This window comes from Martes martes (genome assembly GCF_963455335.1).
Source record: "Martes martes genome assembly, chromosome: 10".
NCBI classification, from domain to species: domain Eukaryota; kingdom Metazoa; phylum Chordata; class Mammalia; order Carnivora; family Mustelidae; genus Martes; species Martes martes.
In genome coordinates this window covers 16532250-16557730 of record NC_137898.1, presented here as the reverse complement: position 1 = coordinate 16557730, position 25481 = coordinate 16532250, and the positions used below count along the sequence as shown (strand labels likewise).

Here is a 25481-nt window from a genome sequence, read left to right as displayed (position 1 = left end):
AATAGTAAAGAACTTAATCCTCAATATGACTTAATAGGTTATGGGAAAAAGGTGATCTTTTCTTGAAATTAAAGGTGATTATTTGGACCAATAAGGACATCTTTTGGCTAGAATTAAAACACACACACACACACACACACACACACACACACACACACACAGTGATTATCTAGTGATCTAGTGGCCAGGACATGGTTCTTGATACCATTATCCAAGAAAATGAATAGAATTTCTTAAGTAAATGGCTGATTCTAGATCTGGGGCAGGGAATGTACAAGATGATCTAGAGCATCCTGTAGTGATGGAAGGAAAGGAAGTGCTAACACCCACCCACCCACCCACACACACACACATATACACACAGAGTGATGAGAATATGGCAAAGGGACACAAGAGCAATGGGAAGAGCCCCTGGTGACAAAAGCTGGAAAAAATTGAAAAACAAAAAATGACTCTGAATTGTTTAAATAATAGTTTAAATAATCCACAAGTTCATAATGATATTAAACACTTAAATAAGTAAGTAATCAATAGGGGAAAATAGACAAATCTCCCATAATGAAAGAATCCCTAATGATACTGCAGTGACTCTGCTCTCAAAGGATTGTAGGCTAATTCTCAGTCTCTTATTTGTAGAGTGTACACAAATGAGTTCCTTCCAAAAGACTCACTGTGGAGTGGGATGAAAGGAGTCATTTTAAGAGGAGAAATATGGGAAACACTACCTTAACCAGGTGGTCAAGGTTAACAACAGTGATGAGTCACATTGAAAGTATGTACCCACTGGCATGATCTGATGCAAATGGAGCTTGGCCTCTGTGATCTTTCTCCTAATAACCCACAACCCCTGTCCAATCTTGAGTAAAATATCAAATAAATCCCAAGTGAAGGTTTTTATATAAAATGTCTCACCAATTCTGCTCAAAACAGTCAAGTTCATCAAAAACAAGAACAGTTGAGCAGAATTCTTGTGATGTGCACTGCATTAGCTATAGAAATGTAGAATCATTATTTTACACACCTGAAAGTAATAAAATGCTGTATGTTAATTGTACTTGAAATAAATAAGAGTATATCTAGAAAAACTCACTGTCTGGAGGTGCTGAAGAAGATGTGTCAACCGAATTTAATGTGGCATGCTGGATGAGATTCTGGAGAAGAAAACTGCCATTAGTGAAAGTAATTTGAATAAAATATGGTTGTTAGTTAAAAATAGTGTGTTCCCATGAAGTTAATTACTTGTGAATTAATGTACTCTTTCATATAAGATGGTAACAGAGGAAACTGAGCACAGAGCATGTAGGAAATCTCTTTTTCACCATTTCCCTGTTAATATAAACCTGTTATAAAATATGAATTTTTTAAACATAAATGGCTTATTTCATGTGATATGTCATCAACATGTATTTCTGTTGTAGCATGGCTCAGGAACCTTCCTTTTCTATGCCGAATAATATTTCACTGTATGTGTGCCACATTTTGTTTGTTCATATGTTGATGGACACTTGGGTGGCTTACTTATTTTTGCTAATATGACTATTGCTGATATGGACATGAGGGTACACATATTTCATCCAATCCCCACTTCAAATGCTTTTGTTATATACCTGAAGTGGAATTTAGAGATCACTTTCTCATTGTATCATTAACTTTCTGGGATGTCATACTGTCTTTCTTTTTGGCTGCACTATTATTATATTTATGAAAAGCATGTACATACATGTTTAGTGATGTTGGGTATTTTCTCATCTGTTCACTGCCCACTTTGAATATTTATTTTTTGATAAATGTTTATTGAAGAGTTTTGTTGATATTGGGGTTTAGGAATTCCATGAATTGACTTTTCACTCTATGGATTATGGCCTTTGATGAAGTTTTTAACTTTAAGCTTAACAAATTTATTCATTTATTTCTCCTGTAACCTTTTTTTTGTGTCATATTCAAGAAATTATTTCCTAACTTAATGTCTTGAAGGTTTTTTTTTTCATTTATATTTTCTTCTAAATATTTTACAGTTTTAGCTCTTACACTTAGGTTTTGATCCATTTTGAGTTTATTTTGTATACAGTGTAAGTTAAGCCCTACCTTTATTCTTTTGCACATTAATCTCTAGTTTTTTACAAACTATTTGTTGAAAAAAACATCCTTTTCCTATTAGGTGACATTGGCACTTGTAGAAAGTCAGGTGACCATATAGGTGATGTTTTGTTTCTGGGATCTCCAATCTAGTCCATTTGTCTGTGTACCTCTCTCAATGCCATTTCCACACTGTTTTCATTACTATAACATTATGATAAGCTTTAAAATCAGGAGATGTGAGACCCACAACTTTTTCTTTTCAATATTTTTTTTTCTTTTGACTAAAGATCTCTTGTGATTCCTTATGAAACTGTCAGCTGATTTTTCTATATCCTCAAAAATTGCCATTGGAGTTTTGATATGGGTTGTATTAAAAGTTTATTGCTTCAGATATTATTGACTTCTAAACAATATTGAGTCTCCTGATCCATGAAGATGTGACAGCTTTCAGAGTATATGCACACACACACACACACACACACACAATGATTTGTTACAAAGAATTTTTTTTGTTTAGATGGAACCTGAAGAGTGCAAAATCTGTAGACTCAATGTCCCATTTTGAGTTTAACACCAGAAACTGCTATAAGCCTGTAAGAGTTGGTGTCCCAGTACAGGTTCATAGGCAGGAGTTCCATACATCAGGAAGAGTTACCATGTCAGAGTGGAAGCCATCAGACAGGAAGAGCTAATTGTTCAGTTTGCAGGCTCTCAGGCAGGAGAATCCCCTCAGACTCATGGACGGTTAGTCTTTTATAATTTTCAGGCCTTCATTTGGTTGAATGAGGAAGCACTTTAGTAAGAGCAATCTACTTTATTCACTCTCCCAATACAAAAGTTAATATCATCCAGAAAAATCTTAGTCATCACCAAAAGCAATAGTCAAACCAATATCTAAGCATCCTATGCTCTAGACAAGTTAACACATAAAATTAACCAGTCCATTGATTATCCACACAGTACGTGTGTGTGTGTGTGTGTGTGTGTTTAATCTCCACAAATCATACCTAATCTCCAAATAAAGACTATACATGGTTATGATTCCACCTAATCGTACAACTATCCTGCATGCAAATGAAAATACACTAAAACCTCCACAAGAAGGCAAGGTAAAACTTTTGGGTGATTTGTACTTTCCCTTTGATGTTTAGTAGCTAAAAACACTGATGGCAAATAAAAATACAAAAAGACTATGGCACAAATTCAATATATCTTCAGTTTCATGGTAAGGTAATAAGAAAGTGAAAAACACAAAACATTTGTGTCATATATATATATATATATATATATACACACACATATATATATTTCACACATAAACATATTCATAATATAAATAGTAAATAAAATAATTTACATCTTTGTTTTTCTAACAGTCCCATGATTAATTCATAATTACTTTCTTTTATTATGCATTTTGTATTCAATGTGCCTTCAGCAAGCAGAAAAGCTGGTTGTGTTTCTTTAGCTGGTGGGGTGACACAAACCTTCATTCCTCAAGTGTCTGGGTCATTAGTAGTTATGCCTGGATTGCATTGTTTTGGTTTTCCATTGATCTTGATATCAGAGCATGTTGGATACTAATTGTGGTCCTATGGATCTCCGGTATTCTAGATATACTCTTCCTTACCTCCACTGTGCAGTAGTAGTCCAATTTCTCCTTGGTTGCCAGGATCAGTCACCCCAGCCAGCACAACAACTTACTCCTTTGACTTTAGATTCAAATACATGAGCTATCCAACGTGGTCAGGCAACAGCCCTAACCCTCTGTTCAATAGAATTGTTGTTTCTCCTGCTGGAAACATTTCTCCCATTGGAATGAAGACTTTGAAGCAAAAAGAGCATAATTAAAAGGGAATAGGAAGCAAAAAATTGATAGTGGTTCACTAGGGTTAATAATGTGTGGTGCTTCTCCCATTTCTACTCTTTGATTCGAGGCCTGGGTATGGGAGTTCAGCAACATACCATGGAGACTGATTCAGAGCATCTATGGTCTTCATAAGAACTGAAGCCCCTTTTTCCAACACAGGGCGTATTGCTACCTTTGTTGTACTATAACTAACCTTACAGTAGGTCGTTCCACCATTTTAGGAGACTAATTGCTTCAAAAACAGTGGAAAATACGGTATGACCAGTGAATTTCATGAGCTTGGGCCCATTATGGCACTTGATTTGGTATGAACTAAGATTGGTGATCAGAAGCAATGCTGTGTGAAATGCTATGAATGTGGTTAAAAAATTCTCTAAGGTCTCAATCGTAGTTTTGGCAGAAACATTACATGCAGTGAATGCAATCCATATCCAAAGGAAGCGTCTGTGTGGCAGTGAGAACAAATCACCACCCTCCAACAATGGAAGGAGTCCAATGTAATCAACCTGCACCCAGGCTGATCATGCCAAGGAATGCTGCCATATGAAGACTTCAGTTTGCTTCTACTGCTGAAAGATTTGGCACTCAGCTATGGTCATGCCCAGGGTAACTTTGGTGGTTGGAAGTTCATGCTGTAGAGATCATGTACATCTTCCATCTCTGCCACCATGACCACTGTGTACATGCACCTATTGAACTATGATGGTAGTAGATGGGGAAAGAGGCAACCGGTATGCACACAATGGGTTATCCTATCCACTTGTATATTAAAATAGTCCTCTGCAGGTCAGTCCTTGGTGAGCATTGGCAAGGGGCAAAGGTATTTGTGTGTTTTTACTTATTCAGAGAGCTATGTAAACATGTTTCTTCCTCATATTTTCTTGTTACAAATTTTCGATTTTTTTCCCCCAAAACCCCGATTATTCAGCCAAACCTTTAGCAAAACACAAGCATAGGTATACTTTCTACATGTGGCCACTTCTTCTTCTAGGAAAGTGAACACCAGGTTCATCTCTCCAAGTTCTACCAATTTAAAGAAATTCCCTTCACCACTGACCTTCATGGATTTTCTACAATGTGGCTGTAGTGTTCCATCTAATTACTTTTGAGCTGTACCTACATATTACTGCAGAATTTTCTCTATAATAGGCCCACGACTTTTCTTCTACAGTTGGTCATAGTGAACCCCTCACATGGTCTTGGGTTCAGGGTTGGGGAGAAAGCACTACAGCAAAATTGGGGAATGGTGGGGCTCCTCCGTGGCTCAGAGGGTTAAAGCCTCTTCCTTCTGCTTAGGTCATGATCCCAGGACCCTGGGACCCAACACAAGCCCTGTTTGGACTCTCTGCTCAGCAGGGAGCCTGCTTCTTCCCCTCTCTCTGCCTGCCTCTCTGCCTACTTGTGTTCTCTTTCTGTCAATTAAATAAATCAATAAAATCTTTAAAAGAAAGATTTTTATTAAAAAATATTGGGGAATGTGATCATTTGGAAACTTCATGTAAGTTTTTCTTCAGTTTTGGCTTGGGATAGGTCACTTATACAATAGTTCCTCCATATATCTGTGGTGGGGTAGAGATGTGTTTCAAAACCCCCAGTGGATATCTGAAACTATAAATAGTACTGAACACTACATATACTATTTTTCCATATATGTATACCTAGGATAAATTTTAACTTATAAATTAGGCACAGTAAATGTTAAAAATAATAATAAAGTAGAAAACTTACAACAATACACTGTAAAAAAAGAGTTATCTGAATATGGTCTCTCTCAAAATACCTGAGTGTACTGTACTCACCCTTCTACTTTTGATGATGTGAGATGATTAATTATCTGTTGTGAAAGAAATACATGGGAAACTTCAAAAGTGTACCCATGTAAACAGTCAGCCTGATGAGGAGGTTTTCCAGGAAATGACTTTGCAGAAGAAATAAATCACCACAAAACAAACTTCTTCAACCTCTAGGTTCTGAGAAAGAGCCCAGGAAATGAATTCAGTTTCATTGTTCATTTTTCTCATGGAATAAATCTAGTACACCAAGTTCCCAAAGATAATGAAAATATCTGAAAGAAAAACATCACAAGGAAAAACAACATTTATTCTCACTCAAAATAAATGGAGAATGATAGTAGTTGGAAAAGGAAAAATGAGTACTCACTGTTGCTTGGCATGAATATTTACAGAAATTGAGGTGTACATATTTTGATCACCTTACCCCCATTTTTAGAGCATTCATTCACATTGTATGAGGAAACAAAGTCCAGAGACATAAACCAATTCTCTAAGTCACACATCTAACCATGAAACCCGGGTTTTTTTTAAGGTGTCTTTTTTTTTTTTTTTTTCATTTGCTTGTTTTTAGGTATTTAGTAATTCTCAATCTGTCTCAGACAGCCAACTAATTTTGAATCAATTAAGAGTTAGAGGATATGATAATGTTCATACATGTGGAAAAGGTCATCTTATTTTTGTCATGGATTTAAAAACATGTCCCAGTATTTTCCCTTCTGAATACTGCCATGAGTGTTCAAGTAGTTGAGTGTGGGTGATCTCCACAGGATCTTCTTAGAAGACTATGATCTTTAAGTACATGAATATTGTCCCTTATTTAATATCAAGCTCTTACAGTCAAAAGGTGGTGGGTAGAGTTAAAAAGAGGATAAAAATTATATATATATATTTTTTTCTGAGACCATGGTGTTATAATTTTAGATAAATCATTTAGCTTCAAGGGGCTTCTGTTATCCCATTTGTGAAATTAGAAAATCAGTTTTATTATTGTTATCATATAAGCAGTTACTTGTACTATCAAATTAAATCCATTCTTTCAGCCTGGGATAGCAATGGATCTCTTATGAAGATGCAGAGGTAAAAGTAGATAAAGCAATGAAAGGAACTGCTGTAGACACATCAAGACCTGTTGGATTTGAAAGAAGGGAAAGTGAAATCTCAGGAAATTTTTTGTCTTCACTCTCAGTGTTTGAGAATTTTCTAGGAAGTACTTTTAAATACCTGTCTGTTAACTAAAAAAAAAAATTAAAAGTCACAGGAAAAAAAAAAAAAGAAAAAAAAAAGAAAGAAAAAAGGAAAGGAAGGACTCTGCTCAAAATCTCACTAATTTCTTCATTATCTTTTTAAATGTTCAGGTCTTATGGTAGTTTATATTATTCTCCCACTCAGGATGTATTAGATATTTCAAAGATGTCATCACTGAAAATGCTTTAAATGGATTTTTTTTATTTTGTATTTTAATAAACATATAATGTATTTTTATCCCCAGGGGTACAGGTCTGTGAATCGCCAGGTTTACACATTTCACAGCACTCATCATAGCACATACCCTCCCCAATGTCCATTTCCCCACCACCCTCTCCTGTCCCCCCTCCCTACAGCGCCCCCCAGTCTGTTTTGTGAGATTGAGTCTTTTATGGTTTGTCTCCCTCCCAATCCCATCTTTTCATTTTTTCTTTTCCTACATACCCCCAAAACCCCTGCATTGCATCTCCACTTCCTCATATCAGAGATCATATGATAGTTATCTTTCTCCAATTGACTTATTTCGATAAGCACGATACCCTCTAGTTCCAACCACATTGTCGCAAATGGCAATATTTCATGTCTTTTGATGACTGCATAGTATTCCATTGTGTATATATACCACCTCTTCTTTATCCATTCATCTGTTGATGGACATCTAGGCTCTTTCCACAGTTTGGCTATTGTGGACATTGCTGCTATAAACATTTGGGTGCACGTGTCCCTTCGGAGCACCACGTTTGTATCTTTAGGATATATACCCAGAAGTGCAATGGCTAGGTCATAGGGTAGCTCTATTTTCAGTTTTGGAGGAACCTCCACATTGTTTTCCAGAGTGGTTGCACCAGCTTGCATTCCCACCAGCAGTGTAGGAGGGTTCCCCTCTCTCCGCCTCCTCACCAGCATCTGTCATTTCTTGACTTGTTAATTTTAGCCATTCTGACTGGTGTGAGGTGGTATCTCATTGAAGTTTTGATTTGTATTTCCCTGATACCGAGTGATGTGGAGCACTTTTTCATGTGTCTGTTGGCCATCTGGATGTCTTCTTTGCAGAAATGTCTTTTCATGTCTTCTGCCCATTTCTTGATTGGATTATTTGTTCTTTGGATGTTGAGTTTAATAAGCTTTTTATAGATTGTGGATACTAGCCCTTTATCTGATACGTCATTTGCAAATATCTTCTCCCATTCTGTCAGTTGTCTTTCAGTTTTGTTAACTGTTTCCTTTGCTGTGCAAAAGCTTTTGATCTTGATGAAATCCCAATAGTTCATTTTTGCCCTTGCTTCTGTTGCCTTTGGCAATGTACTTAGAAGAAGTTGCTGCAGTTGAGGCCGAAGAGGTTGCTGCCTGTGTTCTCCTCAAGGATTTTGATGGATTCCTTTCTCACAATGAGGCCCTTCATCCATTTTGAGTCTATTTTCACATGTGGTGTAAGGAAATGGTCCAATTTCATTTTTCTGCATGTGGCTGTCCAATTTTCCCAACACAGTTTATTGAAGAGGCTGTCTTTTTTCCATTGGATATTCTTTCCTGCTTACTCAAAAATTAGTTAAACATAGAGTTCAGGGTCTATTTCTGGGCTCTCTATTCTGTTCCATTGATCTATATGTCTGCTTTTGTGCCAGTACCATACTGTCTTGATGATGACAGCTTTGTAATAGAGCTTGAAGTCTGGAATTGTGATGGCACTGACTATGGCTTTCTTTTTCAATATTCCTTTGGCTATTCGAGGTCTTTTCTGGTTCCTTATAAATTTTAGGATTATTTGTTCTATTTCTTTAAAAAAGTGGATGGGATTTTGATAGGGATTGCATTAAATGTGTAGATTGCTTTAGGTAGAATACACATTTTCACAATATTTGTTCTTCCAATCCATGAGCATGGAATATTTGTCCATTTCTTTGTGTCTTCCTCAATTTCTTTCATGAGGACTTTATAGTTTTCTGAGTATAGATTCTTTGCCTCTTTGGTTAGATTTATTCCTAGGTATCTTATGGTTTTGGGTACGATTGTAAATGGGACTGACTCCTCAATTTCTCTTTCTTCTGTCTTGTTGTTAGTGTAAAGAAATGCGACTGATTTCTGTGCATTGACTTTATATCCTGACAATTTACTGAATTCCTGTACAAGTTCTAGCAGTTTTGGAGTGGAGCCTTTTGGGTTTTCCACATATAGTATCATATCATCTGCAAAGAGTGATAGTTTGACTTCTTCTTTGCCAATTTGGATGCCTTCAATTTCTCTTTGTTGTCTGATTGCTGAGGCTAGGACTTCTAGTACTATGTTGAACAGCAGTGGTGATAACGGACATCCCTGCCGTGTTCCTGACCTTAGCGGAAAAGCTTTCAGTTTTTCTCCATTGAGAATGATATTTGCGGTGGGTTTTTTCGTAGATGGCTTTGATAATACTGAGGTATGTGCCTTCTATCCCTACACTTTGAAGAGTTTTAATCAGGAAGGGATGCTGCACTTTGTCAAATGCTTTTTCAGCATCTATTGAGAGTATCATATGGTTCTTACTCTTTCTTTTATTAATGTATCGTATCACATTGATGGATTTGCGGATGTTGAACCAACCTTTCAGCCCTGGAATAAATCCCACTTGGTCGTGGTGAATAATCCTTTTAATGTACTGTTGGATCCTATCGGCCAGTATTTTGGTGAGAATTTTCGCATCTGTGTTCATCAGGGATATTGGTCTGTAATTCTCTTTTTTGGTGGGATCCTTGTCTGGTTTTGGGATCAAGGTGATGCTGGCCTCATAGAATGAGTTTGGAAGTTTTCCTTCCATTTCTATTTTTTGGAACAGTTTCAGGAGAATAGGAATTAATTCTTCTTTAAATGTTTGGTAGAATTCCCCTGGGAAGCCATATGGTCCTGGACTTTTGTTTGTTTGGATATTTTTGATGACTGTTTCAATCTCCTTACCAGTTATGGGTCTCTTCAGGTTATCTATTTCTTCCTTGTTCAGTTGTGATAGTTTATATGTCTCTAGAAATGTATCCATTTCTTCCAGATTGTCGAATTTGTTGGCGTAGACTTGCTCGTAGTATGTTCTTATAATTGTTTGTATTTCTTTGGTGTTGGTTGTGATCTCTCCTCTTTCATTCATGATTTTATTTATTTGCGTCCTTTCTCTTTTCTTTTTGATAAGTCTCGCCAGGGGTTTGTCAATCTTATTAATTCTTTCAAAGAACCAGCTCCTAGTGTTGTTGATTTGTTCTATTGTTTTTTGGTTTCTATTTCATTGATTTCTGCTCTGATCTTTATGATTTCTCTTCTCCTGCTGGGTTTAGGCTTTCTGTGTTGTTCTCTCTCCAGCTCCTTTAGGTGTAGGGTTAGGTTGTGTATTTGAGACTTTTCTTGTTTCTTGAGAAAGGCTTGCACCACTATATATTTTCCTTTCAGGACTGCCTTTGTTGTGTCCCACAGATTTTGAACCATTGTGTTTTCATTATCATTTGTTTCCATGATTTTTTTCAATTCTTCTTTAATTTCCTGGTTGACCCATTCGTTTTTTAGAAAGATGCTGTTTAGTCTCCATGTATTTGCGTTCTTTCCAAATTTCCTCTTGTGATTGAGTTCGAGCTTCAGAGCATTGTGGTCTGAAAATATGCAGGGAATGATCTCAATCTTCTGGTACTGATTGAGACCTGATTTATGACCCAGGATGTGGTCTATTCTGGACAATGTTCCATGTGCACTCTAGAAGAATGTATATTCTGTTGCTTTGGGATGGAATGTTCTGAATATATCTGTGATGTCCATCTGGTCCAGTGTGTCTTTTAAGGCCTTTATTTCCTTGTTGATCTTTTGCTTAGATGATATGTCCATTTCAGGGAGGGGAGTGTTAAAGTCCCCTGCTATTATTGTATTACTGTTGATGTATTTCTTTGATTTTGTTTTAATTGGCTTATATAGTTGGCTGCTCACATGTTAGGGGCATAGATATTTAAGATTGTTAGGTCTTCTTGTTGGACAGACCCTTTGAGGATGATATAGGGTCCTTCCTCATCTCTTATTATAGTCTTTGGCATAAAATCTCATTGATCTGATATAAGGATTGCAACCCAAGCTTTCTTCTGATGTCCATTAGCATGGTATATTGTTTTCCACCCCCTCACTTTAAATCTGGAGGTGTCTTCGGGTCTAAAATGAGTTTCCTGTAGGCAGCATATTGATGGGTTTTGGTTTTTTTATCCATTCTGATACTCTGTGTCTTTTGATTGGGGCAATTACCCCTTTAAGATTCAGGGTAACTATTGAGAGATATGAATTTATTGTCATTGTATTGCCTGTAAGGTGACTGTTACTGTGTATCGTCACTGTTTCTTTCTGATCTACTACTTTTAGGGTCTCTCTTTGCTTAGAGGACCCCTTTCAATATTTCCTGTAGAGCTGGTTTGGTGTTTGCAAATTCTTTCAGCTTTTGTTTGTCCTGGAAGCTCTTTATCTCTCCTTCTATTTTCAATGATAGCCTAGCCGGATATAGTATTCTTGGCTGCATGTTTTTCTCGTTTAGTGCTCTGAATATATCATGCCAGTTCTTTCTGGCCTGCCAGGTCTCTCTGGATAGGTCTGCTGCCAGTCTAATTTTTTTACCCTTGTATTTTACAGACTTATTTTCCCAGGCTGCTTTCAGGATTTTCTCTTTGTCACTAAGACATGTAAATTTTACTATCAGGTGACGGGGTATGGACCTATTTTTATTGACTTTGAGGCGCGTTCTTAGCATCTCCTGGATTTTGATGTTTGTTCCCTTTGCCATATTAGGGAAATTCTCTCCAATAATTGTCTCCAATATACCTTCTGCACCCCTCTCTCTTTCTTCTTCTTCTGGAATCCCAATTATTCTAATGTTGTGTCGTCTTATGGTGTTGCTTATCTCTCGAATTCTCTCCTCGTGGTCCAGTATTTGTTTGTCTCTCTTTTGCTCAGCTTCTTTATTCTCTGTCATTTGGTCTTCTATGTCACTTATTCTTTCTTCTGCCTCATTTATCCTAGCAGTGAGAGCTTCCATTTTTGATTGCACCTCATTAATAGCTTTTTTGATTTCAACTTGGTTAGATTTTAGTTCTTTTATTTCTCCAGAAAGGGCTTTTATCTCTCCAGAGAGGGTTTCTCTAATATCTTCTATGCCTTCTTCGAGCCCGGCTAGAACCTTGAGTATCGTCATTCTGAACTCTAGATCTGTCATGTTACCAATGTCCATATTGATTAGGTCTCCAGCCTTCGGCACGGCCTCTTGTTCTTTTTTTTGAGGTGAGTTTTTCCGCCTTGTCATTTTGTCCAGATAAGATTTGCTTTCTCCTGCTGTGGAATTTCGCTGTTCTTGGTGAGCGAAGTTGGTCTTGGTTGGGTTTCTTGTTGATCTTCTTGGGGGGGGGGGGGATCTGTTGTAGTGATTCTCAAGTGTCTTTGCCTCAGGCGGAATTTCACTGCCCTTGCGAGGGGCCAGGCTATGTAATCCGCTCGGGTTTCCTTTCGGGAGCTTTTGTTCCCTGAGCGCTTTCCGTAGAGTTCCGGAGGACGGGAATGAAGATGGCTGCCTCCCAATCTCTCGGCCCGGAGGAGCCGAGAGCTTGGGGTTCCACTCCTCAGTGTGCCCTCAGAGTAAAGCGCCCAGGTGCCCCTCCTCCTTGGCCTGCGGTCGCGCCTTGAGAAAAGCAGTCAATTGCTGGTACCTGGAGAAAAGCGTCGGGTCGCTTCCATCTCCGTGGCCTCCAGCCGCACTCCGAGCCCACCCAGGGTGCGACCGGCACAAGGTAACCCCGGGCTGAGAGCTCGCTCCTCAGCTTTATCGCTGTACCCGGCTTCCCCACTCTAATACCTGCGAGCTCTGCGGCACTCAGACACCCCTGGTCCTTCTGTGACCCCGCAGGACCTGGGTTTATGCTGACCCCGCCTGGGCTTCCCCCCGGTTTAGCCTCTGGAGCAGTGTCTCCCAGTGCTTTAAATGGATTTAGGTAGAAGACAATATCAGATGCATCTTCAGTACTGGGATGTCAGGTGATCTAATGAGGCCACCTGAATGTACGTATGGAACGGTGTATGTGCAATAGTTTTGACTTAAACATACAAGTTCTTACTCTAACTAAGTCACAGATGTAAGAGATTCCTCTAGTGGTAGGTTAGGATGGCACTTCACAGTGTCTTAGACCACAATTAGGAATTTTGTCTCTCTGAGGCCACATCTCTTTTAGGTCTGTCTTGTATAGCGCAAATAGTTTGTACTCTACTCTCTGTTCTCAGCTGTCACTTTGGCCCAACATTGTGCCTGGTTCTTCCACTTTTGAGAAACTTCAAGGCTTTTTTCCCTTAGATCTGTGTATTATGGCTAATACAATAGTCATTACAAGTGTGTCTTCTCTTATATGGGGTGAAACAGTGTTAATATCAATGGTAAAAATTGTAACAGAATTAATAATTCAAATTTACAGTCAAGAATACACCCTGTTTCTACATGTTCATTCTGCTTTGTTTGTTTCTTCTTTTGACAGCCTTCACCATTTCATCCACTCTTCTTATCCCCCACTGTGGCAACCACCAACATGTTCTGTGTATCTCTTGAGTTCAGTATTTTGGATATATTTTTTTTTCTGATTTCCCATGTTTATGATGTCTTACAGTATTTGATCTTACACCATTTGTCTTTTTTTATTTTTTTAATTAAAATTTTTATTTATTTTCAGTGTAACAGTATTCATTGTTTTTTCACCACACCCAGTGCTCCATGCAATCTGTGCCCTCCCTAATACCCACCATCTGGTTCCCCCAACCTCCCACCCCCCGCCCCTTCAAAACCCTCAGGTTGTTTTTCAGAGTCCATAGTCTCTCATGGTTCACCTCCCCTTCCAATTTCCCTCAACTCCCTTCTCCTCTCCATCTACCCTTGTCCTCTATATTATTTGTTATGCTCCACAAATAAGTGAAACCATATGATACTTGACTCTCTCTGTTTGACTTATTTCACTCAGCATAATCTCTTCCAGTCCTGTCCATGTTGCTACAAGTTGGGTATTCGTCCTTTCTGATGGGGGCATGATACTCCATAGTGTATATGGACCACATCTTCCTTATCCATTCATCCGTTGAAGGGCATCTTGGTTCTTCCAAGACAGCATGGTACTGGCATAAAAACAGACACATGGACCAGTGGAACAGAGTAGAGAGCCCAGATATGGACCCTTAACTCTATGGTCAAATAATCTTTGACAAAACAGGAAAAAATATCCAGTGGAAAAAAGGCAGTCTCTTCAATAAATGGTGCTGGGAAAACTCGACAGTTATATGTAGAAGAATGAAACTCGACCATTCTCTTACACCGTACACAAAGATAAACTCGAAATGGATAAAAGACCTCAACGTGAGACAGGAATCCATCAGAATCATCGAGGAGAACATAGGCAGTAACCTCTTTGATATCAGCCACAGCAACTTCTTTCAAGATATGTCTCCAAAGGCGAAGGAAACAAAAGCGAAAATGAACTTTTGGGACTGCATCAAGATCAAAAGCTTCTGCACAGCAAAGGAAACAGTCAACAAAACAAAGAGGCAACCCACGGAATGGGAGAAGATATTTGCAAATGACAGTACAGACAAAAGGTTGATATCCAGGATCTATAAAGAACTCCTCAAACTCAACACACACAAAACAGAAAATCATATTTGTCTTTTATTTTATTTAGCATAATTCCCACAATGATCCATCCATGTTGTCACATGGCAATACTCAAAAGACAAACAGTATTAATGTTATGAGGGTAGAACTTTTTTTTTTTTTTTTCGGAGTTGGACCTGCTAGGATCTCCTGGCACTAATGTTTAGTCCTCACTTACACCCCTCATCTTCAGTTGGGGCTTTGTGCTATGCTCCTTAAGCACCTGGTGCAAGGGCTTCTCCAGTAACCCATAGAAACTTTGCCTTTAGTGAGCAGCATTGTGCTCTTTGGCTGTTGAAGCACATGTCCTGGGTCTAATTCATAAGGCATCATTTTGCAGATTAGAAACAGATGGCCTTTTCTCATGCCACATTCTATTTATTTCCTAATAATAAAATTTCTATGAGTCATTCTTTATGTATGATAAAAACTAAATTTTCAAATATAATTTGGTTATTTAGAATTTTAATTATGGGATGCCTGGGTTGCACAGTCAGTGAAGCATTTGCCTTTGGCTCAGGTCATGATCTCAGGGTCTTAGGAACTAACCCTGCATTGGGCTCCTTGCTTGGTGGGGATCCTGCTTCTGCCTCTGCCTGCTTTTCCCTCTGCTTGTCTGCTCACTCTGTCTCTGAGAAGTAAATAAACAAAAGTCTTGGAGAGAGGAGTCAAGATGGCGGAGAAGTAGCAGGCTGAGATGACATCAGGTAGCAGGAGAACAGCTAGATAGCTTATTTAACCATTGTGAACACCTACAAATTCAATGGGAAATCAAAGAGAAGAAGAGCAACAATTGTAGAAACAGAAAATCAATGACTATCTGAAACGTAGGACCTGCGGAGAAGTGAATCTAAAGCGACGGGAAGACAGACAGTGAGGTGAGGGTCAGGCTCCCGGCAAGTGGCGGAGCAATGGAGCACAAAATCGGGACTTTTAAAAGTCTGCTCCACGGAGGGACATCGCTCCAGAGGCTAAACCGGGGGAAGTCCAGGCAGGGTCAGCGTAACCCCAGGTCCCGCAAAGTCACAGAAGGACCTGGGGTGTCTGAGTGCTGCAGAGCTCGCAGGTATTAGAGCGGGGAAGATGGCTACAGCAACAAAGCCGAGGAGTGAGCTCTCAGCCCGGGGTTACCTTGTGCCGGTTGCAGGCTAGGTGGGCTAGGAGCACGGCCGGAGGCCGTGGAGACGGAAACGGAAGCGACTGGACACTTTTCTCCAAGTACCAGCAATTGACTACTTTCCTCTAGAGGCGATCACAGGTCAGGGACGCGGGGCGGTTGGGCGCTTTTCTCTGAGGGCACACTGAAGAGCGGGACCCCAAGTGCTCGGCTCCTCCAGGCCAGAGATTGGGAGGCCGCCAACTACAACAGGCCCCTCCCCCAGAAGATCAACAAGAAACCCAGCCAAGACCAACTTCACTCACCAAGAACAGCGAAATTCCACAGCAGGAGAAAGCAAATCTTATCTGGACAAAATGACAAGGTGGAAAAACTCACCACAAAAAAAGAACAAGAGGCAGTACCAAAGGCTGGGGACCTAATCAATATGGACATTGGTAATATGACAGATCTAGAGTTCAGAATGATGATTCCCAAGGTTCTAGCCGGGCTCGAAGAAGGCATAGAAGATATTAGAGAAACCCTCTCTGGAGAGATAAAAGCCCTTTCTGGAGAAATAAAAGAACTAAAATCTAACCAAGTTGAAATCAAAAAAGCTATTAATGAGGTGCAATCAAAAATGGAAGCTCTCACTGCTAGGATAAATGAGGCAGAAGAAAGAATAAGTGACATAGAAGACCAAATGACAGAGAATAAAGAAGCTGAGCAAAAGAGAGACAAACAAATACTGGACCACGAGGAGAGAATTCGAGAGATAAGCGACACCATAAGACGACACAACATTAGAATAATTGGGATTCCAGAAGAAGAAGAAAGAGAGAGGGGTGCAGAAGGTATATTGGAGACAATTATTGGAGAGAATTTCCCTAATATGGCAAAGGGAACAAACATCAAAATAAAGGAGATGCTAAGAATGCCCCTCAAAGTCAATAAAAATAGGTCCACACCCCGTCACCTGATAGTAAAATTTACATGTCTTAGTGACAAAGAGAAAATCCTGAAAGCAGCCTGGGAAAATAAGTCTGTAACATACAAGGGCAAAAACATTAGACTGGCAGCAGACCTATCCAGAGAGACCTGGCAGGCCAGAAAGAACTGGCATGATATATTCAGAGCACTAAACGAGAAAAACATGCAGCCAAGAATACTATATCCGGCTAGGCTATCATTGAAAATAGAAGGAGAGATAAAGAGCTTCCAGGACAAACAAAAGCTGAAAGAATTTGCAAACACCAAACCAGCTCTACAGGAAATATTGAAAGGGGTCCTCTAAGCAAAGAGAGACCCTAAAAGTAGTAGATCAGAAAGAAACAGTGACAATATACTGTAACAGTCACCTTACAGGCAATACAATGGCACTAAATTCATATCTCTCAATAGTTACCCTGAATCTTAATGGGGTAAATGCCCCAATCAAAAGACACAGAGTATCAGAATGTATAAAAAAACAAAACCCATCAATATGCTGCCTACAAGAAACTCATTTTAGACCCGAAGACACCTCCAGATTTAAAGTGAGGGGGTGGAAAACAATGCACCATGCTAATGGACATCAGAAGAATGCTGGGGTGGCAATCTTTATATCAGATCAATTAGATTTTAAGCGATAGACTATAATAAGAGATGGGGAATGACACTATATCATCCTCAAAGGGTCTGTCCAACAAGAAGACCTAACAATCTTAAATATCTATGCCCCTATCATGGGAGCAGCTAACTGTATAAACCAATTAAAACAAAATCAAAGAAATACATCGACAGTAATACAATAATAGCAGGGGACTTTAACACTCCCCTCCCTGAAATGGACAGATCATCTAAGCAAAAGATCAACAAGGAAATAAAGGCCTTAAATGACACACTGGACCAGATGGACATCACAGATATATTCAGAACATTCCATCCCAAATCAACAGAATATACATTCCTCTCTAGTGCACATGGAACATTCTCCAGAATAGAGCACATCCTGAGTCATAAATCAGGTCTCAACCAGTACCAGAAGATTGGGATCATTCCCTGTATATTTACAGACCACAATGCTCTGAAGCTAGAATTCAATCACAAGAGGAAATTTGGAAATAATGCTAATACCTGGAGACTAAAGAGCATCCTTCTAAAAAACGAATGGGTCAACCAGGAAATTAAAGAAGAATTGAAAAAATTCATGGAAACAAATGATAATGAAAACACAATGGTTCAAATCTGTGGGACACAACAAAGGCAGTCCTGAAAGGAAAATATATAGTGGTGCAAGCCTTTCTCAAGAAACAAGAAAGGTCTCAAATACACAACCTAACCCTACACCTAAAGGAGCTGGAGAAAGAACAACAAAGAAAGCCTAAACCCAGCAGGAGAAGAGAAATCATAAAGATCAGAGCAGAAATCAATGAAATAGAGACTAAAAAACAATAGAACAAATCAAAGAAACGAGGAGATGGTCCTTGAAAGAATTAATAAGATTGACAAACCCCTGGCCAGACTTATCAAAAAGAAAAGAGAAAGGACGCAAATAAATAAAATCATGAATGAAAGAGGAGAGATCACAACCAACACCAAAGAAATAAAAACAATTATAAGAACATACTGCGAGCAAGTCTACGCCAACAAATTCGACAATCTGGAAGAAATGGATACATTTCTAGAGACATATAAACTATCACAACTGAACAAGGAAGAAATAGATAACCTGAAGAGACCCATAACTGGTAAGGAGATTGAAACAGTCATCAAAAATATCCAAACAAACAAAAGTCCAGGACCATATGGCTTCCCAGGGGAATTCTACCAAACATTTAAAGAAGAATTAATTCCTATTCTCCTGAAACTGTTCCAAAAAATAGAAATGGAAGGAAAACTTCCAAACTCATTCTATGAGGCCAGCATCACCTTGATCCCAAAACCAGACAAGGATCCCACCAAAAAAGAGAATTACAGACCAATATCCCTGATGAACACAGATGCGAAAATTCTCACCAAAATACTGGCCGATAGGATCCAACAGTACATTAAAAGGATTATTCACCACGACCAAGTGGGATTTATTCCAGGGCTGAAAGGTTGGTTCAACATCCGCAAATCCATCAATGTGATACGATACATTAATAAAAGAAAGAGTAAGAACCATATGATACTCTCAATAGATGCTGAAAAAGCATTTGACAAAGTGCAGCATCCCTTCCTGATTAAAACTCTTCAAAGTGTAGGGATAGAAGGCACATACCTCAGTATTATCAAAGCCATCTACGAAAAAACCCACCGCAAATATCATTCTCAATGGAGAAAAACTGAAAGCTTTTCCGCTAAGGTCAGGAACACGGCAGGGATGTCCGTTATCACCACTGCTGTTCAACATAGTACTAGAAGTCCTAGCCTCAGCAATCAGACAACAAAGAGAAATTGAAGGCATCCAAATTGGCAAAGAAGAAGTCAAACTATCACTCTTTGCAGATGATATGATACTATATGTGGAAAACCCAAAAGGCTCCACTCCAAAACTGCTAGAACTTGTACAGGAATTCAGTAAATTGTCAGGATATAAAGTCAATGCACAGAAATCAGTCGCATTTCTTTACACTAACAACAAGACAGAAGAAAGAGAAATTGAGGAGTCAGTCCCATTTACAATCGTACCCAAAACCATAAGATACCTAGGAATAAATCTAACCAAAGAGGCAAAGAATCTATACTCAGAAAACTATAAAGTCCTCATGAAAGAAATTGAGGAAGACACAAAGAAATGGACAAATATTCCATGCTCATGGATTGGAAGAACAAATATTGTGAAAATGTCTATTCTACCTAAAGCAATCTACACATTTAATGCAATCCCTATCAAAATCCCATCCACTTTTTTAAAGAAATAGAACAAATAATCCTAAAATTTATAAGGAACCAGAAAAGACCTCGAATAGCCAAAGGAATATTGAAAAAGAAAGCCATAGTCAGTGCCATCACAATTCCAGACTTCAAGCTCTATTACAAAGCTGTCATCATCAAGACAGTATGGTACTGGCACAAAAGCAGACATATAGATCAATGGAACAGAATAGAGAGCCCAGAAATAGACCCTGAACTCTATGTTTAACTAATTTTTGAGTAAGCAGGAAAGAATATCCAATGGAAAAAAGACAGCCTCTTCAATAAACTGTGTTGGGAAAATTGGACAGCCACATGCAGAAAAATGAAATTGGACCATTTCCTTACACCACATGTCAAAATAGACTCAAAATGGATGAAGGGCCTCATTGTGAGAAAGGAATCCATCAAAATCCTTGAGGAGAACACAGGCAGCAACCTCTTCGGCCTCAACTGCAGCAACTTCTTCTAAGTACATTGCCAAAGGCAACAGAAGCAAGGGCAAAAATGAACTATTGGGATTTCATCAAGATCAAAAGCTTTTGCACAGCAAAGGAAACAGTTAACAAAACTGAAAGACAACTGACAGAATGGGAGAAGATATTTGCAAATGACGTATCAGATAAAGGGCTAGTATCCAAAATCTATAAAGAGCTTATCAAACTCAACACCCAAAGAACAAATAATCTGATCAATAAATGGGAAGAAGACATGAACAGACATTTCTGCAAAGAAGACATCCAGATGGCCAACAGACACATGAAAAAGTGCTCCACATCACTCGGTATCAGGGAAATACAAATCAAAGTCACAATGAGATACCACCTCACACCAGTCAGAATGGCTAAAATTAACATGTCAGGAAATGACAGATGCTGGTGAGGATGCGGAGAAAGGGGAACCCTCCTACACTGTTGGTGGTAATGTAGGCTGTTGTAATCACTCTGGAAAACAGTGTGGAGATTCCTCAAAAAATTGAAAATAGAGCTACCTTATGACCCAGCCATTGCACTACTGGGTATATATCCTAAAGATACAAACGTGGTGCTCCAAAGGGGCACATGCACCCGAATGTTTATAGCAGCAATGTCCACAATAGCCAAACTGTGGAAAGAGCCTAGATGTCCATCAACAGATGAATGGATAAAGAAGAGGTGGTATACATACACAATGGAATACTATGCAGCCATCAAAAGCAATGAAATCTTGCCATTTGTGACAATGTGGACGGAACTAGAGGGTATTATGCTTAGCAAATTAAGTCAATCGGAGAAAGACTACTATCATATGATCTCTTTGATATGAGGAAGTGGAGATGCAATGTGGGGGGGTTGGGGGCAGGTAGGAAAAGAAAAATGAAAGAAGATGTGATTGGGAGGGAGACAAACCATAAAAGACTCAATATCAAGAAACAGACTGAGGGTTGCTGGGGGGAGGGGGGACAGGAGAGAGTGATGGGGATATGGACATTGGGGAGGGTATGTGCTATGATGAGTGCTGTGAAGTGTGTAAACCTGGTGATTCACAGACCTGTACCCCTGGGGATAAAAATACATTATATTTTTATTAAAATAAATAAATAAATTAAAAATAAATAAATAAATAAATAGATGTCTTTTAAAAAATAAAATTTTAATTGTAATGGAGTTCCAAGTTATACACTAATTTTTATGAATATTTATATATCTGTTTTCATGTGAAATAAATTTTTAAGGTCAGTTACTACATGACCTTTTATTCTGTAAAAATGATCACCAAGTTTAACATTCATCTGTTTTTCATTGCTTTATTGAGATACATACCACATATTAAACAACCCACTTATTTAAAGTAAATCGTCTAAAATTTTTAGTATGGAAGGCTGTGAAACAACCAACATTAACTAATTTTACAATATCTTTGCCACTCTAAAAAGAAACCCTCTTCTGCTTGCCCCTTTTAGTCACCTGTCATTCTTCTCCATCACCATCACTAGCAGTTCTAGGCAAATAGTAATCTACTTTTTTTCTTTTTTTTTTATTTTTTAAGAAAGAGAGCTCACATTCAGGAGTAGTGGGCGAGGGGCAGGAGAGAGTCTTAAGCAGACTCCATGGTGGGTGTAGAGCAGGATGGGCCTAATCCCCTGATCACGAGTTCATGATCTGAGCTGAAATCAAGAGTCTGAGCCTGAACAGACTGAGCCGCAAAGGCTCCCCATAATCCACTTTATTACTCTATAGATTAACTTTTCTAGACATTTCATATAAAAGGAATTATAAAGTAGGTTTTCTTTTTTAACCTGTTTCTTTCATTTATCAGAAAGTTCTTAACATTAGTTTCATCCATATTGTGGCAATTATCAGCATTTGTTTCTTTTTTGTTGATGAATAACCTTCCATTTTATGAATATATAATTGACCCATTCATCAGTTGTTTGAACTGTAGATTTTCCCCCATTTTAGCTCTTATGAATAATGCTGCTATGAATATTGGTGTACAAGTTTATTTGAAGATATATTTAATTTCCCTAGGGTAGTCATTTAAGATTAGAACAGCTAGGTCATTGTTATTCTATGTTTAACTTCTGAGGCACTTCCACATTGTTTTCCAAAGTGGTTGCACCATTTAACATTACCACAAATAATTTATGAGAACCCTAATTACTCCACCACCTCACTAAAACTCATTATTACCTGACTTTTTTGATTCTAGACATCCTAGTAGGTGGAACGTGGTGTCTCATTATGACTGGGGTTTGCATTACCAATTATCTGAAGGTGTTAACATCTTCTCATGTTCCTTTGGACATTTGTATGTTTTTCTGGAGTAGTGTTTATTCAGATATTTTGCCAGTTTTTAATTTGGGTTAGTGCCTTTTTTTATTATTAAGTGGTAGGAGTACTTTATAGAGTCTGAAAACAAGTTCCTTATCAGATACATAATTTACAAAAAAAAAAAAATGCCTGTCTTGGTGGCTCAGTTGGTTAGGCATCTGTCATCTGCTCAGGTCATGATCTCAGGGTCCTGGTATCAAGCCCTGCATCAGACTCCCTGCTCAGTGGGGAGTCAGCTTCTCTTTCTCCCTCTCCCCCCAGCTTCTCTTCTTACTCTATCTCTCAATCAATATAATCTTCAAAATATATACATATATGATTTACAAGTATTTCCTCCCAATATATGAGTTGACACTACACTTTGTTGATGACATAATTTTCAGTTTAATAAGTATTGATTTTTGTGAAGTCTAAGGAAGCCAATCAAAGTCACTTTGAGGTATTCATTTGCAATAAAATATTTGTATATTTTCCACTCATGGGAATGAAATTTTTAATGACATTCACTGTTCTGTCTTTTTTTTTTTCCTGTGAAATGAACACTAAATTTGAAAGGGATTTGTTTGTTTTTTTTTTTTTTGGAGGGGGCTTTGTTATATTGGTAAGGTGTTATTTAGTAATAAAAATCTTTTTGTGAGCTAAATCTTACATATAATGAAATGCAGACCTTTTTAAGTATAAAGTTTGATGAGTTTTGATAAGTGGCTCACATAGCCACTAAGAAATTCAAGACCTAGAATACTTTCATTAACCCAGAAAGTTCTGTCAAGTTCCTTTTCAGTTAATTCCCTCAGATGCAACTACTGTCCTGATTTGTATCACTCTGCTTTGGTGTTGTCTATTCTTTATCTTCATGAAAATTGAATCACAGCATTTACTCATACTGCATAGTCTCTGTTTTGGGATTTATCATATTGTGTGTATCATTAGTCCATTACTTTTCTTTGTTGGAGATTATTCTGCCTATGCTGCCGACTTGTGCCTTTCAAGTGCAGTGTATTTGCATTTAATGGAATTGTTAAATTTTGGGGAGTGAGTTCATATGATTTTAGTTTACTTTTTTTGTCCTCTTTGTAACTTATTTTACTTCTTTTCTATATTTTTTGAGTTAATGGAGTAGATGGTTTTGTCTATTATTCAATTTTCTCTTCTTAACATCTTTATTTTATTTTTATAAAACTTTTATAAAACTCTATTTTTAGAACAGTTTTTTGTGCTATTTAAAGAGTCAGAGAGTGTAGATAAGGTCATGGATCAGAAAGAACATAAGTCAAGTATTATATGGTTTCACTTATTTGTGGAGCATAACAAATAATATAGAGGACAAGGGTAGATGGAGAGGAGAAGGGAGTTGAGGGAAATTGGAAGGGGAGGTGAACCATGAGAGACTATGGACTCTGAGAAACAACCTGAGGGTTTTGAAGGGGCGGGGGGTGGGAGGTTGGGGGAACCAGGTGGTGGGTATTAGGGAGGGCACAGATTGCATGGAGCACTGGGTGTGGTGAAAAAACAATGAATACTGTTATGCTGAAAATAAAAATTAAAAAAAAAAAAAAAGCTTAAGGCCTCATTAAAAAAAAAAAAAAAAAAGAAAGAAAGAACATAAATTGAATGGGAAGGTGATTGATCCTAAAAGGGCCAAAGCCATGAAAACAAAAGAGCCTGTTAAAAAAAAAAAAAAATTGTTGGTGGCCTTTCTCCAGATACACCTGAAGAGAAAATAAGGGAGTACTTTGGTGGTTTTGGTGAGGTGGAATCCATAGAGCTCCCTATGGACAACAAGACCAATAAGAGGTGTGGATTCTGCTTTATTACCTTTAAGGAAGAGGAACCAGTGAAGAAGATAAGGGAAAAGAAATACCACAGTGTTGGTTTTAGTAAATGTGAAATAAAAGTAGCCATGTCGAAGGAGCAGTACCAGCAGCAGCAGCAGTGGGGCTCGAGAGGGGGATTTGCAGGAAGAGCTCGTGGAAGAGGTGGTGACTAGCAGAGTGGTTATGGGAAAGTATCTAGGCGAGGTGGTCATCAAAATAGCTACAAACCATACTAAATTATTTCATTTGCAACTTATCCCCAACAGGTGGTGAAGCAGTATTTTCCAATTTGAAGATTCATTTGAAGGTGGCTCCTGCCACCTGCTAAAAGCAGTTCAGACTAAATTTTTTGTATCAAGTCCCTGAATGGAAGTATGACTCTGGTTCCCTCTGAAGTTTAATTCTGAGTTCTCATTAAAAGAAATTTGCTTTCATTGTTTTATTTCTTAATTGCTATGCTTCAGAATCAATTTGAAGGTTCACAGGAAAACTGAGCCAAAGCTATGGCGATTTCCTTCATCTACCCTCATTAACAAATAAGCAGAGGGACTGAATAGACATTTTCCAAAGACATACAAATGGCCAAAAGGTGTATCAAAATGTGCTCAACAACATATATCATCAAGGAGATACAAACCAAAATCATAACGAGATATCACATCACCTCTGTTAGACTAATGATTATCAAGAAGATAAGAGATATGACATGTTGGTGAGGGTGTGAAGTAAAGGGATCCCGTGTACACTATTGATGGGTATGTAAATTGGAACAGTTATCATGGAAAAAAAAGTATAGTGTTTCCTCAAGAAATTAAAAGTCGAACTACCATCCTTCAATCCTACTGTTGGGTATATATCCAAAGGATCAGAAATCATGATTGTGAAGGGCTATCTGTATTCCTAGGTTCATTACATCATTATTCACAGTAGCCAAGGTGTGGACAAAACCTCATCCTTGACTGATGAATCAATATAGGAAATGTGAGACATATATTATTCAGACATTAGAAAGAAGAAAACTCTGCCATTTTCAATATCATGGATGGAGCTGGAGGGCTTGATGTTAAATAGAACATGCAAGACATAGAAAGAGATGTTTTGAAAGATCTCATTTATATGTGGAAATGATATAGTTCAATTCAGAGAAGCAGGGAGTAGAATGGTGTTACCAGGGGCCAGGCACTGAGGGAAATGGAGAGATGTTGTCTCTAGGGTGCATGGCTTCAGTTACA

At 38.3% G+C, this 25481-nt stretch overlaps 1 pseudogene across 1 annotated transcript; it reads left to right on the top strand.

The window, feature by feature from the left end:
• The first annotated feature begins 1136 nt into the window (after positions 1-1136).
• LOC308350758 (heterogeneous nuclear ribonucleoprotein D0-like) lies at positions 1137-24649 on the top strand (annotated as a pseudogene). Its single transcript has 3 exons — positions 1137-1179; positions 23638-23709; positions 24035-24649. The product of its transcript is annotated as a heterogeneous nuclear ribonucleoprotein D0-like (transcript).
• The last annotated feature ends 832 nt before the right edge of the window (positions 24650-25481 follow it).